This window comes from Rana temporaria, chromosome 1 (assembly GCF_905171775.1).
Source record: "Rana temporaria chromosome 1, aRanTem1.1, whole genome shotgun sequence".
NCBI lineage: Eukaryota > Metazoa > Chordata > Amphibia > Anura > Ranidae > Rana > Rana temporaria.
Window position 1 is genome coordinate 488,061,433 of NC_053489.1, and position 23,063 is coordinate 488,084,495.

Genomic DNA, 23,063 nt, shown 5'->3' on the forward strand with positions numbered 1-23,063 from the left:
CTAAATTTTTGTTACAAATATGTTACCGCAATTAGGATAGAATTGTTGCTATTGAATGAATCACCAGGGACTTTACAGTCATTGCGTGGCAAATGTTACATTTACCACTTTATAATGTGCCTTTTGTTGCTTTTTTTTTAAATTTTGGCAGAGAGAAGCGCAGTTTTTTGTAGTTTTGCGTTTCACAGAATTTAACTAATGATTACTGACATGATAAATATGCTTCATCAAATAATAACAAATATAGCAACACAGCTATGGTTGCCGCAAATACCTACCTATAAGCCATTTAGGTTGAACACTGTGCCTCAGCACCCCTTCACCCATCCATGGGGCAATGACAGCTCATGGGTAAAGTGAACTCCTGCTCTGTCTAAAAAGTGAAGGAGAGGGGGACAAACTAAAAATACTGCTGCAAATATAAAGGTCTACCTCGATAGACTAAAGTGAAGCAAAATGTATCAAATAAAATACTTGCGCTGTAGAATATGGGACAAAGAGTGAAAATGGGTGATAAAACTACAAAGTGACTAGTGAGGATAATATTATATAACATATAATATAACAGTAAATAATAAAAGGACAATCCTTAATAAAATCCGGCACTCTGAGAAAGTCCAGATCTGGCACAATCCTGCCGTGTATCAAGAGTGAATCCAATCTCCAACGGTGCAGGTGTTGTATAAATGATAATACTAAAAACACACTTTTAAGGAAGAAACACGGAAAGTAGTTCTAGAAAAAGTACATATAAGACCCTTGGATCCGGAGTATGGGTGGGATAGAGTAGTTGAGCCAACACCAAGATCACATGTATACACCTCTGGTGGACCCAGCTGCTCACCTCAAATTAACTGCAATGTGTTTAGATCAACCTGGTCTGGATGGTTATAGTCCACAAATAGGTAGCACATATAGATCTCCGTCCGGTGTGTTATATGAAAAAACAAAGTAAAAAGACAACAAAAAGCTGATGGTGAAATAACGTCACAAAGGGGGCTGATAATTGGGGTCTTGGCGAGTGGGAGTGCACTCACATGTAGGTGAGAGATCTCAGGCTCGTATCCACGAGCACCGAACTCGTTAGTCCCTCTATTTTTCCTCTATTTTTTCTTTCCCCGCTAGATCTTAGGAATCGTGGGCTAGCTGTTTGGTCTCCCCAAGGGTTCACAGTGTGTGGAGATGTCTCAGCTGGTATGGGCTTGTAGTGACTCCTATTCCTCTCTCAATACCTCAGATGGAGCGCTCAGATGGCATGATGATGGGGAAGAGGTGAAAAAACACACCCATAGTGTAACCCAGTCAGCGGTACAAACAGGTTTATTAAAAACAAAATAAAAACTCACATAAAAACTCAGGAACTCTGCAACAATCCTACGAGTGGTGAACTCGTGTGTCTGTTCGTCAGATGCTGGAGTCCAGTTCACCTCTTCCCCATCATCATGCCATCTGAGCGCTCCATCTGAGGTATTGAGAGAGGAATAGGAGTCACTACAAGCCCATACTAGCTGAGACATCTCCACACACTGTGAACCCTTGGGGAGACCAAACAGCTAGCCCACGATTCCTAAGATCTAGCGGGGAAAGAAAAAATAGAGGAAAAATAGAGGGACTAACGAGTTCGGTGCTCGTGGATACGAGCCTGAGATCTCTCACCTACATGTGAGTGCACTCCCACTCGCCAAGACCCCAATTATCAGCCCCCTTTGTGACGTTATTTCACCATCAGCTTTTTGTTGTCTTTTTACTTTGTTTTTTCATATAACACACCGGACGGAGATCTATATGTGCTACCTATTTGTGGACTATAACCATCCAGACCAGGTTGATCTAAACACGTTGCGGTTAATTTGAGGTGAGCAGCTGGGTCCACCAGAGGTGTATACATGTGATCTTGGTGTTGGCTCAACTACTCTATCCCACCCATACTCCGGATCCAAGGGTCGTGTATATGTACTTTTTCTAGAACTACTTTCCGTGTTTCTTCCTTAAAAGTGTGTTTTTTGTATTATCATTTATACAACACCTGCACCGTTGGAGATTGGATTCACTCTTGATACACGGCAGGATTGTGCCAGATCTGGACTTTCTCAGAGTGCCGGATTTTATTAAGGATTGTCCTTTTATTATTTACTGTTATATTATATGTTATATAATATTATCCTCACTAGTCACTTTGTAGTTTTATCACCCATTTTCACTCTTTGTCCCATATTCTACAGCGCAAGTATTTTATTTGATACAATGACAGCTCATATTTCTGCTAGGACACATTCTAAAAAGTAAAACATTTGTGGAATCCTAGAAATATCAAATATTGTTTTAACTGTAATTGCGCATGTTGATTTATTTTATTTATCATAAAGGAAATGGCTTTTACAATAAGTGATTAATGAATAAACATAGTTAAGCCTTTGCCTGGCAAATGCAATTACAGTTTAAATAAATGGATTTTTTTTTACTGCAGCCCAGCATATAAATTGTAGCATTTGGAACATTTAACCTGCTAAACAGTTTCATAATTTCTCTGTCATGTAGTTGCTCTTATTTAAAAGAGACAAAACAAACATTTAGTTATATCCTATTCTTTGAAATAGAAGGAAATACCTCTTTAAAACAGTTTTTAATATGTAACAACAGTCTTTCATGTTGCTTTGAAAAGTGAGGTATGGGGGGGGCGGAGCCGGCGGCCAGAGCGGATGGCAGCGTGAGCTAGGAGCTCTGCAGCAACGGTCGAACTAGAGCGGCTACGAGCGACTTTACCTACCCCAATTTGTCACCCTTGGACGGGGGAACTCCCGAGGAGTACAGGAATACCAATGGCTAAAAGAAAGGAGAGAGATGGCCCGAGGAAACTGACAGACTTCTTTCCTCCAGCGGCCGGCCGCGTGATCCAAGATGGAGCTCGCAGCGAGAACGGAGCACTGCTATCTCCGGCCGAAGCAAACCATGGTGCTGCAGCATCCACGGGTGAGTCAAGTCCCCAGATCACCCCACTCCCCGCCACACCATCAGGCAGCCCCCTTAAGCAGAAACGGAGGGTAGGGGGAGAAGGAGAATGGCAGGATGACCCGAGCGGGGAGGGTGAATGTATGGAAGAGACAGCATCGCACAGCCAGCAATTAGATGCATTCCCTACCTCTGGCAAACCCATCATAGATACAACTATGAAGGAGATGTTACTAACCCTGCGGGGTGCACTCCAGCAAGATATGGCTGCTTTTATGCATAATACAAAATCGGACATATCAGCTATGAGAGGCAGAGTGGACTATGTCGAAAAGAAAATGGAGGAATTCACCCTGGCCCATAATGAGTTAGTAGATGCACATTTTGATGTGGAGGACGAAATTAAAGCTATGCGCCTCAAAATGGCGGACATGGAAGACAGGGCCCGCAGGAATAATATTAAATTCAGAGGGATTCCTGAATCAGTAAAACCAGCCGAACTCACTGGATACCTTCAAAAATTAATGCTAGCAGCACTTCCCTCATTGGAACCCGCAGACCTAATCATAGACAGGGCACATAGACTGCCTAAACCGTCATTCCTACCAGCCCCAATCCCCAGAGACACCATTGCCAGGATACACTTTTACCATATAAAAGACAATAGTTACTCTCGCATAGATTTTTTTCTCACAGATTTGATCACTCTGCAAAATGTTGGTAAGGCTGAAATCCATAATATCACGTGGTCAGATCATGCACCGGTGACCATTGACCTTATGGATGACAGGAAAACCTCACATAGACCATTGTGGCGAAACAACACCTTTCTTCTGTCTCGTCCCCAAATAAGGGAAGAAATAGAAGAGAAACTTTGTGACTTCTTTAGGATTAATGACAATGGTGAGTGCTCCCCCACAATGTTATGGTGTGCGCACAAAGCTTTTGCAAGGGGTGTACTCATACAAATCGCCTCTAGGGAAAAAAAGAAAAAATGCCAAAGAATATCCCAACTCCAAGATTCCATTGCAAAACTAGAAACCCTTCATAAAACCCCTACTACATAATCTCCCGATATACTAAAAAACCTCACTAAATGTCGTGATGACCTAAAACAGGAACTAAAGGCGGACTTTGACCTGTATTTTAAAAGATTAAAACTCTCCTACTATTCCCAAAACAATAAAGCCAGCAAGCTCCTAGCATCTCAACTTAAGAAAAGACAAGCTAAAACCAATCTTACTCATATCTGTCACCACCGCTCAAGCACCACACTCCACAATCCCAAAGATATAGCCAATGCATTCAAGGATTACTATGAATCCTTGTACAACCTAAATAAGGACCCTGACACCCATCAGCCCACAGAAATAGAAATAGATCAATTCTTGAAAAATATACACTTGCCAGCAGTAGACCATGCCTCATTACAAGCTCTAAATACTCCCTTCACTATAGCAGAAATTGAGAAGGTCATACAATCCCTCCCCTTGAATAAATCACCAGGAGCAGATGGATTCTCAGCAGATACTAAGTCCTTTCCCTCCCTCCTAGCACCAAAATTAGTGGATGTATTCAGCACAGCAGCAGAAACAGGCTGATTTCCGAAGGAAATGCTCCAAGCAATTATAGTTACGCTACCCAAGCCTGGAAAAGATAGCACTCACCCCCAAAACTTCAGGCCAATATCACTGCTCAATTCGGACCTAAAGATATACGCAAAATTAATAGCCAATAGATTAATGGAAATCACCCCCTCCCTTATAGATCTAGATCAGGTGGGCTTTGTAAAGGGCAGACAGTCACCAGATGGGACCAGAAGGATGATCGACCTATTGCGATACGCGGAAATAAATAAAATCCCTAGTATCTTCCTTGCACTAGACGCCGAAAAGGCATTTGATAGGGTGCACTGGGGATACCTATCGAAAACCCTGCAAAAATTTGGTATATCTGGTATGATATTTACAGCCATTATGTCCCTTTATGTCCCTTTACTCCAACCCCACGGCACAAGTTTTCACATCAGGTATTCTTTCTGACACCTTCCGCTTGTCTAATGGCACTCGACAAGGATGCCCCCTATACACCAATTTGGCCAGGTTTCTTTCTACAAAGTAAATACGAATAAGTGCTTCGCACTATCTCTTAGTTTAAACTTAGAGACACAAAAGAAGGTACAAACAATATTTCCCTGCAATTGGAATCCCCCATCGATTGTATATCTGGGGGTGCGGCTGACCTCCTCCTCCACTAACCTGTACTCGGCCAACTACCCTCCGTTGTTAAAACAAATAAGTGAAGAAATGGACCATATCAGCAAACTACAATTGACTTGGATGGGGAGGATAGCTGCATACCAGATGCAATTACTGCCCAAACTACTATATCACTTTCATACGCTGCCAATCCCTATTCCCCAAATCTTCTTTACCCAACTAGCTACTAAATTAAGAAAATTCATATGGGCGGGGAAAAAAGCTAGGATAGCACTAAACCACTTATATAAACCCAAAACTCTAGGCGGAGTAGGTCTACCAAACGCACACACCTATTATCAGGCGGCTATTTTGGACCAAGCCCGGTATTGGTTCTCATCTCAATCAGACACTAAATGGTCAATCATAGAACACACGATTGTCCCAGGACATAACCTTCCGGCACTAATAATTGCGGCTAGCCTACACCACAAGCCTATAGCGCCCCTATATCCCACCATACAAGCCACACTCTCAGCATGGGCCCTATTGACCAAACAAAAATTTAGAGACATACCATTACATAGAGTAAAACCTCCTCTAGCAGTATATGAATACCTAATACCAAACTTTTCTACACTGGCTTGGAGGAAAGAAGGAGAGCACTTCCTCACTCCACAAGGAATACATTCAAACACGAGGGATAACTACCAACTCCTACAAATAGCACACTACAACAAATCCAACCCCCCCCAAATTGCTAGAGATCCCCAACATTTTGTGGGACTATCTTCTCAATAGGCAATCGACAAAACAGAAGGGAATTCCTTATTCTACAAATGCTTCAATCCAGTATATCTGCAAAATAAATCCCCGTGCATGATCAAGTGACCATTGGGAGAACGCACAAAAAGTTTATCATAGGTGGTACTTCACCCCGGTGAGAATCCATAAAATGTATTCAGACATCCCACCCACTTGCTGGCGGAATTGTAATTCCAATGGCAATCTTCTACATATGCTGTGGAGCTGTGCGGTAATTGAACCCTTTTGGAGAGAAGTAGCGAACATTATCCACCAGATATCATCTATCAATATCGCCATTACTCCGGCCCTGGCCCTCTTAGGATTGGGAATTGAAAACTACCCCCCTCTAACTAGAAAAGTCATAATTAATATATTGACTGCAGCACGAATGACACTAGCCAAGGAATGGCGCTCACCATTGCCGCCAAAACACGAAGCAGTTATATCCAGAGTAAACACTCATTACACTATGGAAAAAATGATCGCGTATAAAGATAGAAGGGCACAGACCTTCCATAAACACTGGGAGGTCTGGAAAAATTCTACATTTGCCTCCCCTCACATATGACATATGATTTGTTATGAAACCCTGAAATAATGATTTACCATCCTGTGACAGGAACTCATGTTATCAGCTATTAGCTAGACCAATGTTGGTTGAAAGGCAGGACTATTATGGAAATTCCCATCTTTTGGTCTGATCTTCATTGCATTGTGTTCTTATATTTACTGCAATCTACCACGAGGATACCCTTTCGATGTTTTAGTTTTCTGGTTATCGCCTATTTATAATTATAATTCAAAGTATGTGATGTATTGTGATTTATAGCGTTCCTAGGGTCTTCAGTACTACCCTAGGTGTGGTGGCCTCTCCTAGGACGAAACAGGAGCCTGCTCACAGTTTGTACCCATAGGGGGTGACTGGCTCCACACCATGTTGGGGTTTATGGCTACTAATAAGAGGACACCCTAAGTAAATATATAAACAAACTAACGATACAATTGCAACACTGTAGTAGATAACCTTTTCTACTTAGAATATCTACTGTTTATTTTGTGTTCGTTTTTACATAATGCATTGTGATGTATAACATGTATTGCCTGAGATTGCATACTACCTTTTGTAATGTATGTCACTCATTGCTCTATACTTTTCAATAATAAAAAATTTATGGTTAAAAAAAAAAAGAAAAGTGAGGTATGCATGTTTTTTTTTTTTTTTTTTCATTTATACACCTATGGGAAATACCAAGGGGGTTTGCCATGTACATAGATTATTCACATCCATGGGAATGCAGGTTTCACTTTCTCTTTTTGATTAGAATCTAGCTTAACTTTACCAAATAAAAAACACAGACACCATTGAGTGGCAAAATTATGGCTGCGGCACATTTATTGGTTGTAAATACATTTTACAATAAATAACAAATTCATATAAATATGATCTTCCTAATGAGATGAAAGACGTGGGCGCCGGTTTATAAAATGTCGATTTTTGTAGCAGTATTAAATTAGGCCATAGCCCCACGTCCTTCATACCCCACTTCAAAGATGGATAAATTGGCAGTTTTTGTTAAAACGATTTGTCGTAATTAGGGATGAGTCGAACACCCCCGGGTTCTTGCGCAACGCGGGTTTCCCGTGATGCGTCAGAGGGCGCGGGGTCACCCGTACATGTCAAAGGGTAACCCTGGGCTTTCTCCTTACGTCAGAGAGGGGGTGGGGTCACCTACACACGTGACATGTGACCCCACCCTTAGCTATAAAAGAGCTGTCAACCTGGCAGAGCGTCATTCGGTCGGGCGCCTCCTTTGAGGTGGTATCGTTCTTAGCAGCATTTTTTTTCATATCGCTCGAAAGTGGATTACATTGTTGGAATCTTTTTTTTATTTTTAATTTTTCTCTTTTTAATAAAGGACCTGTTCCAAACTGTCTCCTGTGGTTTTTAACATTTTGACACTTATTCTTTTGTGAAATGGTAGGGGTACAATGTACTCCGTTACCAATTCACATAGGGGGGCAGGATCTGGGGGTCCACTTTGTTAAAGGGGGCTTCGAAATTCCAACAAGCCCCCCACCTGAAGACACCCCAACCACCGGGCAAGGGTTGTGGGGATGAGGCCCTTGTCCCCATCAACATGAGGACATCATCCCCATGTTGAGGGCATGTGGGCTGGTACGGTTCAGGAGGGAGGCGCTCTCTCGTCCACCCTCTTTTCCTGTGGCCTGCCAGGTTGCATGCTCAGATAAGGGTCTGGTATGGATTTTTGGGGGGACCCCCAAGCATTTTTTTTTATTTTGATTCAGAGTTTCCCTTTATATTAATGGACTAAGGGGGAACCCATGCTGTTTTGTTTTCAATTACTTTCATCTGTATTACCGGGACACGGCAATTCATTATAGCCGCAAGTAGTTTTGAATGACTTTTTTTTTCCTTTAGAAATGTCATTTTGTGCAGGGACTTTTCTAAGCATGGGAAACATGTGCTACTTCACAGGCATACTATAAACACCCCCCCCCCAGGTACTTTTATTGTTTTACTTTAAGCATTATTAAAATCACTGCTCTCAAAAAAACAGAAGTTTTTAAAACTTGTTTTGCATTGATACATGTCCCCTATGGCAGGACCCAGGTCCCCAAACACTTTTTATGACAATAACTTGCATAATAACCTTTAAAATTAGCACTTTTGATTTCTCCCATAGACTTTTAAAGGGTGTTCCTTGGCTTTTTGAATTTGCCACGAACACCCCAAATTGTTTGCTGTTCGGCGAATGGGTGAACAGCCAATGTTCGAGATCTTGTCACTGGTCTACGCCTATTATCTTCAAATTTTTCTTCAAGTTTTCTTCCAGATTTTGCTATAACACCTTTGGAAGATGGCAATAGTGACAATGGGGGTTGTCTACGAAAGGCAAATCTACTTTGCACTACAAGTGCAAACTACAAGTGCAAAGTGCACTTGAAATTGCACTGAAAGTGCACTTGTAAGGAAAATGAAAAACAGCATTTTAGCTTGCACATGATTGGATGATAAAATCAGCAGAGCTTCCCCTCATTTCAGATCTACCCCTCAGATTTACGACTGCACTTTCAAGTGCACTTTCAGTCCAATTTCACTTTGCACTTGTAGTTTGCACTTAAATAACACCCTCTATGTCTATCAACTCACCCTTCCAGATTTTGATTGGAAAGATGATATCCCAGTGGCGAGATCTGACAAGGTAGCGCTTCAGGAACTGATGAATTAGCCAGCGTAATGCTAGAGGAAACAAGAATGCCTTCTACTGAATTTAAACAATTAAGCCTCGTCCACACGCTCGTTTTTTCACAGCAAGAAAATTGCTGGCAGAGCTTTTTGCCCAAAAAAAGAACCTGCTCTCTACTTTCTCGTTTCAATTTTCTCATTGTGATTCTCATCGGGCTGGTTTACGATGAGAAAAACGTTTGTGTGTATGCTTTTCCGAGTCTTAAAAACCTGCGCATGGTCAGAATCAAGTATGAGATGGGATCGCACCTTCTGTAAAACTACCGTTTCTAATGGAGATAGCACATTCGTCACGCTGTAAAAATGATTGCATCGTTTAAATTCTGCGCATTTAAATCTTCTTTAGAATGGTACAATAATAAACAATAATGAAATTGTTATGCTGTTGATATTCACACAGAGTTCTGACTAACTTTTTGCAACATTTTGAATGCTGTTTTCATGAATATTTTTGATTATTTTATAGAGCAAGATTATATATTAATTTTGAATACAGAACTGCATTTTAAATTATTATTTAATTTTTAGTGATCTCCATGATTTGATTTATAAATTAGTTGTGTCAAGTTACCCCAATTTAAACATTATTATCTTTGGCCGTAGTTACAAATTACAGTGGATTCTTTAATTGTCCCCATCAACCCCTTATTTAAAAGGCTAATGAGCAGGGGCTCACATAGGAGGCATTGGCCTATCGCCATCTGTTTAATTTTTATGCCAACTACGGCGGCATAGCCCTCTTCAGGGGTGGTTGGTTGTTGGAGGGTGGCCTGTGCCTCTTTAATCAGGGCCAATGCTGCCTCACTCACACTCCTATCCCACCTGGCCCTTCTAGTTGGAAGGTGGATGGGAGGCACCTGGCACCTTGTTCTGCCACTTGGCCCTGCCACCTCCTCTCTGCCACTCACCCCGGCCTCCTCCTGCCTGACACTTTCCAGACCCTCATCCTGGCTGATGTCATCCTGTGTATAAAAAAAGGGACATAGTTTGAGTTTTAGGTTCATCAATCACACACAATTTTCAGCTCATGACTGCAAATTGAATGAAAAAAAAATAGAAAAGATTCTCATTCTGACCCCAGCAGTTTTCATTATTTTCTCCCCAACTTTTTGGGCCACTACTGTCTATTGATATGTAAAACACTTTTTGATCAAACATTCTTTTTTTCCATATTACCATCTATTTTACAGCATAATTTTTTTTTACAATAAAACATTTTGAAAATACTATACCTGGCTCCCGATGGGCACATCCGGATCTTCCTCCAGTATGGAAGGCTCAGCTTGCTCCAGAGAAGGATCATCTTGGCTGCAGGGAAGGCTGGAGGGAAGGCTGGAAAGTGAGTGCCTTGCTTCAAGGTGGTCATTTAGAAAGGACAGTCTATTGTAGTACCACAATGTCGGGACATATACCTTCCCTGCTGCTTCTCCAGACCTCTGAGAAGCCAGGAACTTAAAGCGCTCACTCCTGCATGTGCCTCTCAAGGTCCAAATTTTAGTGTCCAGCTGTTGGATGGTTATGTGGGGCATGCAAGTATGCACAAATGGGAGCAGGGTCTCCAGTGCTGCTTTTCTTACCCCTTATTTTTTGTATGGGGTTTTTGGTATCCCAAAGAGCGGGCACCTCCCTTAACCGATCTATAAATTCTATTAAAAAATCTTGTTCCAGAAATGGATTAATTTTTTCCTGCAAGACAAAACACAAGACAAATATACTAATGTCAATCACACTCTAAACTCTAGTAATCTTTATCCCCATAAAGGCCTTCAAGCTCTATGCAGTATAGGCCACTGATGTCCCAAGTTAAAATCATACCTTCGGTCACACGTTCGTCACTTTTACTACTTCCTCCGCACACCGTAGGTACAACACATGTGTGTTAGCTTTATATACACTACGCATGCGTGACACTCTGCACACGTCGCCCACCCATGACGTTCTTTCTCAATGCCCCTTCTCTTTCGGTGTGCACGCGACATGGCGGAGTCTGAAGAGCAGGTGTCTGAAATTATTAATTTGTCTAACGACGACACAACAAGCCCGGAGCCTGATGAAATGTCACAAACAAGGAGCAGATGCAAGGCATCTAACATGTCCTATGCGGGAATGGTGGACATATTGAGAAAGTTGGATTATGATGGCAAGCATGGGCCCTATACCCACCCTAATCTAGCCAAAATCATGAAGAAAGTTGTCAAAAGTCTGAAGAGACATTTTGGGGTGAAAAGATCAAAGGAGCAGCTCAGAAAGAGGTAGTCAGACCTCAAACTGAGGGAGAAGGAACAGTTAAGGAGCATTAAGAGAATGCTTGAAAAAATTAAGTACTTCTCCTGTGTCCCTTATTGTATTTCAGAACTTGCATGATGCTCCATGTTGTTGCTTTTTACTATTGGACCTTAGAAAATGTCATCTTTATAAATTTAGTGGGCACAGTAATCGGTTGTTACAGACACATCGTTCGGCCACTACGAAAAAGGTTTTTGGAAGATACAGGGTTAAAAAAAAATTGATATGCCTGTTTGTATTCTAGAAATGCTATTACATTGTTGTCTAGATGATGTGTTTGTAACTAGAATGAAATGCAAACTTAAATCAGTGTAAAGGAGATGACACTCAGCAGCTGTTTATACATCTGCACTCAGGAGCACTAGTGTGGGCCACCAGAACAACCTTTTTAGGGTGACCCACGCAGGTGCTCCAGTGGATTTTTGGGATGTCTACATGTGTGACACGTGTCACAAAGAGGTGAGTAGTCAAGATTTGGGTTTGTAAAAATCATGTCTTCTGCTTGTAACTCTGCCCAAACAGACACTTGTACCCCACTTCCAAGCAATGTTTCTTATTCCTATTTTTGCCCTCAAATATCTGTGTGCTAAGTATACCTTTTGTTTCATTCTTATAGGGGAGAGAAGACTGGGAGGACACCACTCCTCGGAGCCCAGGAACCCCAAACCTCGCCAGGAACCCCAACCTCGCCAGGAACACCAACCTCGCCAGGAACACCAACCTCGCCAGGAACACCAACATGAGAATGTGGAGGAAGGAGAGGTGGAGGACGTGGTGGAAATTATCACCACAACAGGTCAAATTGTCGCCACAAGCACAAACTGAACCACAGAAAACGATCTGAAAGCACAAAGATTGAAAATCGCGAATCGCCTCTCACCAAACTTTTACTAACACACGGTAATGCGAGATTAGCAAAAGCAGCCCCAAGGGTGGCACCAGTGCAATTGAACTTTCCCTTTATAGTGCCGTTGTACGTGTTGTACGTCACCGCGTTTGAGAACAATGAGATTTTGGCTTGACAGTGTGTATGCAAGGAAAGCTAGACAAGAATCCCATCAAGCTTGACAAGAATCACGTTGAGAAAAGCAACGTTTTTTTTTTTTTACGACGGGATTCTCGGACGTGTGTACAGGGCTTAAGAGCAGTGTCCCAACTCCAGTCCTCAAGGCACACCAACAGGTCATGTTTTCAGGATTTCCCTCAGATGAAACGGCTGTGGTAATTACTAAGGCAGTGAAACTGATCAAATCACCTGTGCAAAATAATGGAAAGCCTGAAAACATGACCTGTTGGTGTGCCTTGAGGACTGGAGTTGGGAAACACTGCTTTAGAGTTTGCAACCTAGTTAGTGTTACTACCTTCTTCAACTCTATTCATATTACTTGTATTACTAGACCATACTGCTGCATAATTAGGGCTAACATTCACATTTGCAGCCGTATTGTTAGATAAATTTGCAATAGATTCTTTAATATTATTTAAAATGCTGTATAACTCACCATAAACACTATTTGGTGCTGATGCACTATTGTGAATAGGAGCAGCTATATGCTGCTCACTGTTGCCTCTGCTGGCCAGTGAGGGTATTAGCTTCCCATGTTCTGACATTAGGCTGCTTTTACTGCTTGATCAAATGGGAGCAAAGTTGCAAGACAGCAAGGTTGCGACAACAAAAAAGGAGTGGGACTTTATGTGAAGCTTGTGGTGACAAATTGAATACAATGGTGGAATAATGAACAACTTATTGATACATAAAAACATGTTTATACACATTAGTTATACATACAAGGAAGTGCACCAACCACGTGGTGCCAATTCCTTAAAGCGGAGTTCCAACCACAATTAGCATTATTTAAATTTATGTCCTTTCATCCTGCATTTTTATAATATAAATCTGGTCACTTACTATTTTACAATCCGCCGCCGATCCGCATAGATATTCAAAAAAGATAGTTTATAAAACTATATCTACACCGTTGTCATTTTGCTTGTGGGCATTGTGAAGCCTACAGGCACTTACTTCCTGGAAGTCTTGGATGGGGAGTGATAATTGGACAGCACACTGCATCCTGAGAAATGATGACACACATTTCCCAGGAGAATTAGAGGGAGATGATGTCAGAATCCTTGGTGGTTTCAAAGGCAGATTTTGTGGGACCACATAGCAACAGGCATTTCCAGATGAGTAAAAAAAAAAATGTTCTTCTTTTTTAGTCGTAAGCTACAGTTTAAAGCAAAATCGTTTTTTTGATGGAACCTCCACTTAAACCGGATAATAACCAGTAATGACATGGTTTAGAACATTAATCACATGGTACATTTAGCTGATCCACCATATTCGTAGTTTGGGTAAAACCATCTGTGCAGTTTATGGTCTTTGTATTCCCTATAATTGTAAAGATAGTAAAAAAGAGTAATATATGTGATTGTCACCGGCGCAAAAAACAGGTTATATTATATTGACCTGCTGCGGTACTGTGTAAACCTCCAAAAAGGTTTATGAGTGAAAGCAGAAGAATGTGGTTACTGCGCTGGTCTAAATACGTGATGACACAAAATGGTAAATTAAATCTAATACAATAAAGTGCTGAATCCAGTGCAGTGATATGCGTGATAAAACACAATAAATAACTATACAAATAAATAAATAAGTAGATAAATTGCAATATCCAGCTGTCACAAGCGTGTACTATTGCGTAGTGCTAAGTGCAACTACTGTGCCACCAAACAAGATTTAAATAAGTAAATAAATAACAATAAAAAATCTCACAAGCATGTGACTAAATAAATATCAAAATTTCATTCTGTTAAACATATGAGATATATACGTGATACTGTGTGCAACTAGTTTACCAACAAACAGATCTGAATTAATATAAATATAAATATGGATATAAAGTGCAAAGTCATAACATATGTGCAAAAAGCTTTTTAAAGTTCATGTGCCTGCATAACACAACTCCAAGATTGCCCGGAAAACCAGCAACTTGTCAGTTTGGAATCCAGTAAAGGGAAAAAAGTTTTTATGTGGTAATTTGTCCTGGAGTTATATCTCATACATCTAGGGTGCAGCTATCTCTTCCACCTGACGGAAACAAGTGCTACCACCACCAACTGCTGAAATACACACTCACCAGACCCCAGCTGGTAATAAGCCCAAAGCCTTATTCCGTTATGATCGATCGTGTCCTCTTTTCCTCTCTCACAAGATTTTCCTTTGTGCCTCAAAAAACAGGGGGCTCATCATAGTATAGTATGTTTTAACCACTAGCCGACCAGCCACCGTCATTATACGGCGGCAGGTCGGCTCTCCTGGGCGAGAGCCCGTAGCTATACGTCCTATCGTATAGCCGCCACTAGGGGGCGCGTGCGCGCCGCCGGAGGCGCGCGCGCCCCCCGCTCGCCCCCGACTCCCGTGCGTGTGCCCGGCGGGCGCGATCGCCGCCGGGCACACGCGATCGCTCGTTACAGAGCGGGGACCGGGAGCTGTGTGTGTAAACACACAGCTCTCGGTCCTGTCAGCGGGGGAAATGCTGATTTTCTGTTCATACAATGTATGAACAGAAGATCAGTGTTTCCCCTAGTGAGGCCACCCCCCCCCACAGTAATAACACACCTAGGCATACTTAACCCCTTCCCCACCCCCTAGTGTTAACCCCTTCACTGCCAGTGGCATTTTTATAGTAATCCAATGCATTTTTATAGCACTGATCGCTATAAAAATGCCAATGGTCCCAAAAATTTGTCAAAAGTGTCCGAAGTGTCCGCCATAATGTCGCAGTAACGAAAAAAAATCGCTGATCGCCGCCATTACTAGTAAAAAAAATATATTAATAAAAATGCCATAAAAATACCCCCTATTTTGTAAACGCTATAACTTTTGCGCAAACCAATCAATAAACGCTTATTGCGATTTTTTTTACGAAAAATATGTAGAAGAATACGTATCGGCCTAAACTAAGGAAAAAAAACATTTTTTTATATATTTTTGGGGGATATTTATTACAGCAAAATGTAAAAAATATTATTTTTTTTCAAAATTGTCGCTCTATTTTTGTTTATGGCGCAAAAAATAAAAACCGCAGAGGTGATCAAATACCACCAAAAGAAAGCTCTATTTGTGGGAAAAAAAGGACGCCAATTTTGTTTGGGAGCCACGTCGCACGGCCGCGCAATTGTCAGTTAAAGCGTCGCAGTCCCGAATCGCAAAAAGTGCTCTGGTCTTTGACCAGCAATATGGTCCGGGGGGTAAGTAGTTAAAAAGGTTTATTTCTTTAAAAATATTTCAAATCAAACTACTCACAAATGAGGTGCTTTAACCAGCACCTGGTGTATTTGGCAGTATCGGAAAAAAGGTTAAACTAGGCGAAGGCATTTTTAATTTAACCGATATTGTATTTTCACAGGAAGAGTTACTGGTCCTAGATAAAGGAATTACATTTGCGCCCAGTAAAGCTTTCAACGGATTTGAAACATTTATAGATTTGCAAAAATTTATAAGGAAACTAAATCTAAAAAAATACTTTGGAAGCAAAGGTGAAAACCTAAAAGAAACAGAGATTCCAGAATACACGCAGAGCCTTTTAAAAAATAAATCAACTTTTAACCCTAAAATTAGCTCCAACCACCACATAGAGGTTTTCAAAAAAATGGTGGAAAAATAAATAAAAAACATCAAACCGCAAAGGAACACCAAACAGGATAGAATATGGCAAGGAATTAAGAAACTGGAAAAACTGAAAGATATAGTCGTTAGGCCTGCGGATAAGGGGGGGGGGGGGGGTTGGTCATACTAACCAAGAAAGAATATGCAAATGAACTTAACAGGTTAGTAGGCGACACCACTACCTACCAATTACTAAAGAAGAACCCCAACAAGGAATTAAAATCCAAACTCAGAACTTTTCTAAACAAAGGGATTGCTGACCATATCATAAACAAAAAGGAGGGAAGATATATATTACCTAAGGCTCCAAGAATCCCGGTAATATACCAAGTACCGAAGATACATAAAAACAAATCGAAACCCCCGGGACGCCCAATCATCAGCGGCATAAACTCGGCACACTCCCGATTGGGGGAGTATCTAGACGTGTTTCTACAGCCACTGGCAGCAGGAGGAAACTCCTTTATTAACCACTTCCCGACGGCCGTACGAATATGTGCGACCGCAGGGTGGTTCTAAATCTCTAACAGGATGCATATATGCGTCCTCCGCTCTTCCAGGCCAATAGAGGGCGCGCGAGCGCCGCCGGCGGCGCGCACGTGCCCGCCGGCGGCGCGCGCGTGCCCGCCGCATTCCTGGGATGCCGATGCACGTGCCTGGCGGCCGCGATGTCTGCCAGGCACTCGCGATCGCCGGCTACAGGGACAAGACGTGGAGCTCTGTGTGTAAACACAGAGCTCCACGTCCTGTCAGGGAGAGAGGAGACCGATCTGTGTCTCTTGTACAGAGGGACATAGATCGGTCACCTCCCCCAGTCACCCCCTCCCCCCACAGTTAGAACACACCCAGGGAATACATTTAACCCCTTCCATGCCCCCCTAGTGTTAACCCCTTCACTGCCAGTCACATTTATACAGTAATCGGTGCATTTTTATAGCACTGATCGCAGTATAAATGTGAATGGCGCCAAAAATGTGTCAAAAGTGTCCGATGTGTCCGCCATAACGTCGCAGTCCCAATAAAAATCGCAGATTGTCGCCATTACTAGTAAAAAAAAATTATAATTAAAATGAATAATAATTCTGTCCCCTATTTTGTAAGCGCTATAACTTTTGCGCAAACCAGTCGCTTATTGCGATTTTTTTTTTTTTACCAAAAATATGTAGAAGAATTCGTATCGGCCTAAACTGAGAAAAAAAATATATATATTTTTTTAAATGGGATATTTATTATAGTAACAAGTAAAAAATATTGACTTTTTTTTAAAATTGTCGCTCTTTTTTTGTTTATGGCGCAAAAAATAAAAACCGCAGAGGTGATCAAATACCACCAAAAGAAAGCTATATTTGTGGGGAAAAAAGGACGCCAATTTTGTTTGGGAGCCACGTCGCATGACCGCGCAATTGTCAGTTAAAGCGACACAGTGCCAGAAGCTGAAATTTCACCTGGTCAGGAAGGGGTATACGTGCCCAGTAAGGAAGTGGTTAAAGACAGTAAGGACATTATAAACATGTTAACTCAAGTTTCAGTGAAGGACCCCACACAGTTGGTGACCATAGACGTGGAGTCTTTATACACCAACATAAAGCAAATTGACGCATTGGCAGCAGTAGCATGGGCCCTGAAAAACCATTCGAACCTCAAATTAAAACAGAGAAGATTTCTTCTAGAAGGATTAAGAATGGCTATGAAAAACAACTTTTTTTGGCATGACCACAAGTACTACAGCCAAATAAAAGGGGTAGGAATGGGGAATAAGTATGCCCCAAGCGTGGCAAATATATTTTTGAATAAATGGGAGAGCGAAGAAATTTTTGGTAAAAGCTGGCCGCAAATCCAAGCATATAAACGTTTCATAGATGACATCTTGATTGTATGGGAGGGGAGCCATGAGCAGTTGAATCGCTTCGTTGAGCATATCAATAATAACAACTATGGAATCAGATTTACCACCAACGTCCAACCTGACGTAATACAGTTTTTGGATTTGAAAATATTCAAAACTGGGAAAGAACTACATACAAGAACACACTTTAAGGAAACGGACCGCAGCGGGTACATTCCGTATGGTAGCTGCCACCATCCCCAGTGGAAACGGGCTATACCCAAGGGGCAGTTTATTAGAATTAAACGAAACTGCAACTCCATAGAGGATTACCGTTTGCAAACAAATATACTTATCAACAGATTTGTCGAGAAAGGATATGAGAAAAACAGGTTGGAGCAAACAAAATCAGAAGTAGGCTCCATGAACAGAATTGATATGCTGAAACAAAAGGAACACAAACCAACAGAAAGAAATGATGTCACCTTTGTGACTGGTTTTAGCGCGGACTATTTAGCGGTTGAAAAGATCATCACCAAATACTGGCCCATTATTATGGGAGATGCAGATCTCAATAGAATTCTACCTGCCAAGCCGAAATTCATATACAGGAGAGCCAGAAGACTCAGAGACACCTTAGTAAAAAATGTACCGGACCCTCCCAAGAAAATGACCACCTTCTTCGATCAGAAGGGTTTTTTCAGATGCGGGAAGTGCAAACCATGTCGCATAACAAAAGGGCCTAGGAAGGTCAGCCATTTTAAATCCCACACTAACAAAAATGAATTCAAAATAGAGAAACTCATTACATGCAGTAGCACGCATGTGACCTATGTGCTGGAGTGCGAGTGCGGGCTGCAGTATGTGGGTAGAACCACTAGGAAGCTGTCAGTGCGCATGGGGGAGCACGTTAGGAATATAAAAAAGGGGTTCATACACCACAGTGTTTCGTTGCATTTTAAACAAAAACATAACAAAGATCCCAGTAAACTAAAAATGTATGCTATTGACAAAATAGAACAGAACTGGAGAAATTTAAATATGAGAAGGGAGGTTTCACGTAACGAAACAGAATGGATTTATAAAATGGAGACACTCAGACCTAAGGCAATGAATGTAGAACTAGATGTCAATTGTTTTCTGGAGGATTATTGACACATGGCTCATATACAATTTGAGCATGCATTCATACTCACATAGAATTTGGGTATGCATCCACACTCATTCTAGTCATTCCAAGCTTCCAAATTTATATATATGCTTCCGAAAGATTTATGCACCTATAGAATCAATTTTAATTTAATTTTAATTTTTTATTGTTGTATTCAAATTATTTTATGTACTTTTGATGAAAAAATGTAGTAATAACATTATAGATGCAACCACCCATTTGTCATATGGAGATTACTCTACTGTTTTTAAGTATTCCCCAATATTAGGTTTTTTTTGGCACTTAAGGGCAATAGTAATAAGAACTATACGATAAATGTCGATGTGTCTCTGTAAGGTGTCTATGGCAGCATCGGGCACAGACGCACATAGCAAGTCAGGGCGGAATCCAGTACCCAATATGGCCGACCGGGTACTTCCAGTAGAAATAGTGAGGGTACTAGGAATCATATAACATATGTAGTATATGCCAGACACTAAAATGGCGGAACGGGCACATCCGGTTTCGACTCAGTAACTCCCAGATCAAAATAGAGAGAGGGGAGGTAGATTAACAAAGGGGAGGTAACGGCGGCAGCGGTGTGCTAGCGTGGGCTTTGCAGCACAATAACACATAACAGCCACCCAGTAGAAACATCCACCCAATGATCTGTATACAGTACTGGCCAGCATACAGCAGTAAAGATGTCCGCCGGGGCACTTCCGGTACAGCTAAGATGGCGGTGGAACTACTTCCGGTTTCGCCATTCGACACAATTGACAGCTGAGAGTATAGCTGAGAGCATACAGTAGTAAAGATGGCGGCCGGGACACTTCCGGTTTAGCCAAGATGGCGGCGGAACTACTTCCGGTTTCGCCATTTCATTCAATTAATAGTTGAGAGTATAAATACAGTTGCACTATCAATATCCATCAGCTTTCCTGATGACGCAGACTTGCGAAACGCGTAGAAGCCAGGTGGACAACGCACAGAGGGGGTACATCTGACCAGCGGAACCACAAATGTAGCAGGAGCCGGGCGCGCAACCCAAAGACAAGCTGGTGAGCGGCTGTCCAAACCCGATACTGCCAAATACACCAGGTGCTGGTTAAAGCACCTCCTTTGTGAGTAGTTTGATTTTAAATATTTTTAAAGAAATAAACCTTTTTAAAACATACTATACTATGATGAGCCCCCTGTTTTTTGAGGCACAAAGGAAAATCTTGTGAGAGAGGAAAAGAGGACACGATCGATCATAACGGAATAAGGCTTTGGGCTTATTACCAGCTGGGGTCTGGTGAGTGTGTATTTCAGCAGTTGGTGGTGGTAGCACTTGTTTCCGTCGGGTGGAAGAGATAGCTGCACCCTAGATGTATGAGATATAACTCCAGGACAAATTACCACATAAAAACTTTTTCCCTTTACTGGATTCCAAACTGACAAGTTGCTGGTTTTCCGGGCAATCTTGGAGTTGTGTTATGCAGGCACATGAACTTTAAAAAGCTTTTTGCACATATGTTATGACTTTGCACTTTATATCCATATTTATATTTATATTAATTCAGATCTGTTTGTTGGTAAACTAGTTGCACACAGTATCACGTATATATCTCATATGTTTAACAGAATGAAATTTTGATATTTATTTAGTCACATGCTTGTGAGATTTTTTATTGTTATTTATTTACTTATTTAAATCTTGTTTGGTGGCACAGTAGTTGCACTTAGCACTACGCAATAGTACACGCTTGTGACAGCTGGATATTGCAATTTATTTACTTATTTATTTGTATAGTTATTTATTGTGTTTTATCACGCATATCACTGCACTGGATTCAGCACTTTATTGTATTAGATTTAATTTACCATTTTGTGTCATCGCGTATTTAGACCAGCGCAGTAACCACATTCTTCTGCAGTAAAAAAGAGTAGCTTACTTGCTTGGAGCTTGCTTGGAGCTGTGACTAGCCTCTTGCCCAGCAACCACTCCTGTGACTGAAGTTTCCTCCTGTTCCCAGCTTTGCTCCATCTGAATGGCTCTGCCTCTTCTGGGTGGTGACGGGGATAAGACCCTCCCATTTGTATTATTACTCTGACTGGAATCTCCAGCCTCTGTGTCCGCCTCTTCCAGCAGTGTCTCCTGCTGCTCTGTAATACTCAGTGGTAGGGGCAGCCGCAATGTCGGACCCCTGCGGTTCTGACAGCGCTGCTGCGGGCTTCTGAGTGGCAGTCTCCCTTTCCTCTAGGTGGTGAACAGGTGAGCCTTATTTTCTCTCTGCTATTTCCTTTGTTCTTTGTCCCCACCTTGTCTCTTCCTCTTCAGCCATTTGAAGACACTGCTGTAGCCATTCTTCTCCCCCACTGCTACCCGCCTGCTCAAGCACTTGCCTCACCAGGAACTTAGTGGACATGACAGCGGGGAGGTGGAAATCATTCAGCTATGACAGACCCACTGGCGGTTACTAGTGCCCCACTTCCAGAATTTTCCAATGCATCACGTGACCTTCTGGGAATTTTCCAGAGGTCACATGATGCATATTCTAGTCTCCTGAATCCCGTTTCCTGCCTTTTTCTATTTCAGCATATTTAAAGTGATATTACCCTTAAAATTATGTGAATTTTTATTTATTTATTTTAAATTATGAAGGGGGGCAACCGCATGCCCATGTTATTGTGCCCATATGCTTTTACCCTCCTTCTCATTCTACCCAAAAGCATTTACAATCTAATACAGACACAGTTTGATCAGAAATGATTTTGTCATAGGCACTCAAGCTTAGAAGATTCAAGTAATCATTTAATATTTGCTAGTAATTTTTAATATTTGCTAATTCCTTGTTATCACTCCTTATTGGGCAGGTGCATCTCTGTATTATGTGGTGCTGATCTGGTTTTCTAAATGGAAAAAAAGAACACACCAGTACATAAAAGTGAAAAGACACTTGTCTTGAGAGCACTGTTTTAGGAAAATAGAGAAACATGTAAAATGGCTCTTATGCCGCGTACAGACGGTCGTTTTTTGTGATGAAAAAAATGACGTTTTTGAAAATGTCATTTAAAATGACCGTGTGTGGGGAAAACGTCGTTTTATGTCTTCTGAAAAACGACAAAAAAAAATTTGAACGTGTCGTTTTTCAAAAAGTCGTTATTTGTGTCAATTAAAATGATAGTGTGTGGGCAAAACGACGTTGAAAACGACGCATGCTCAGAAGCAAGTTATGAAGCGAGCTTCAATGGAACAGAGTGCCGTCGTACGTGCTGAACGTAACCGCGCTTTGCTAGAGCATTTTGAAAAATGATGGTGTGTAGGCAACGTCGTTTTTGAAAATGAAGTTTCAAAAACGTCGTTTTTTTCATCACATAAAACATCGTTTTGTTTCATTACAAAAAACGACCGCCTGTACGCGGCATTAGAATATTTTTGGGCTTTTTTATAAAACCACTAAGAGCGTGCAATGCAACAGTGATGTTGTTACCCTTGCATGTGTGCTCCAGGGCTACAGACTTACACGATTTACAGCATGACCACAGCCTGCAATCTGTCACCAGTCAGGACCTTCCATATGACATGAGCAGAAGTGATGTGCTGCAGCCACACACCACCCTCAAACCTTGTCAGCAATGATGAAGTGACAGACAGTGGTCACATGACCACAATATAAACTTCACAGAAAGGTATTATAATACATTTTTGGCAGTTACATGTTAGCATCTAATTGCTCACTTCATTATCCACAAAAATCTTTATAGCTCTTACATCCATAAAGTTAGTATAAATCAGTGTCGGCCACACTCAATTTATTTTGAAGCACATGATTGGAGCCTGAGGCTCTAAATGGCTTTAAAAAGGTGAGCACTGTGCCCCAAACCCACCCACTTGTATGACATTAGCAAATTAATATTCGCTAATG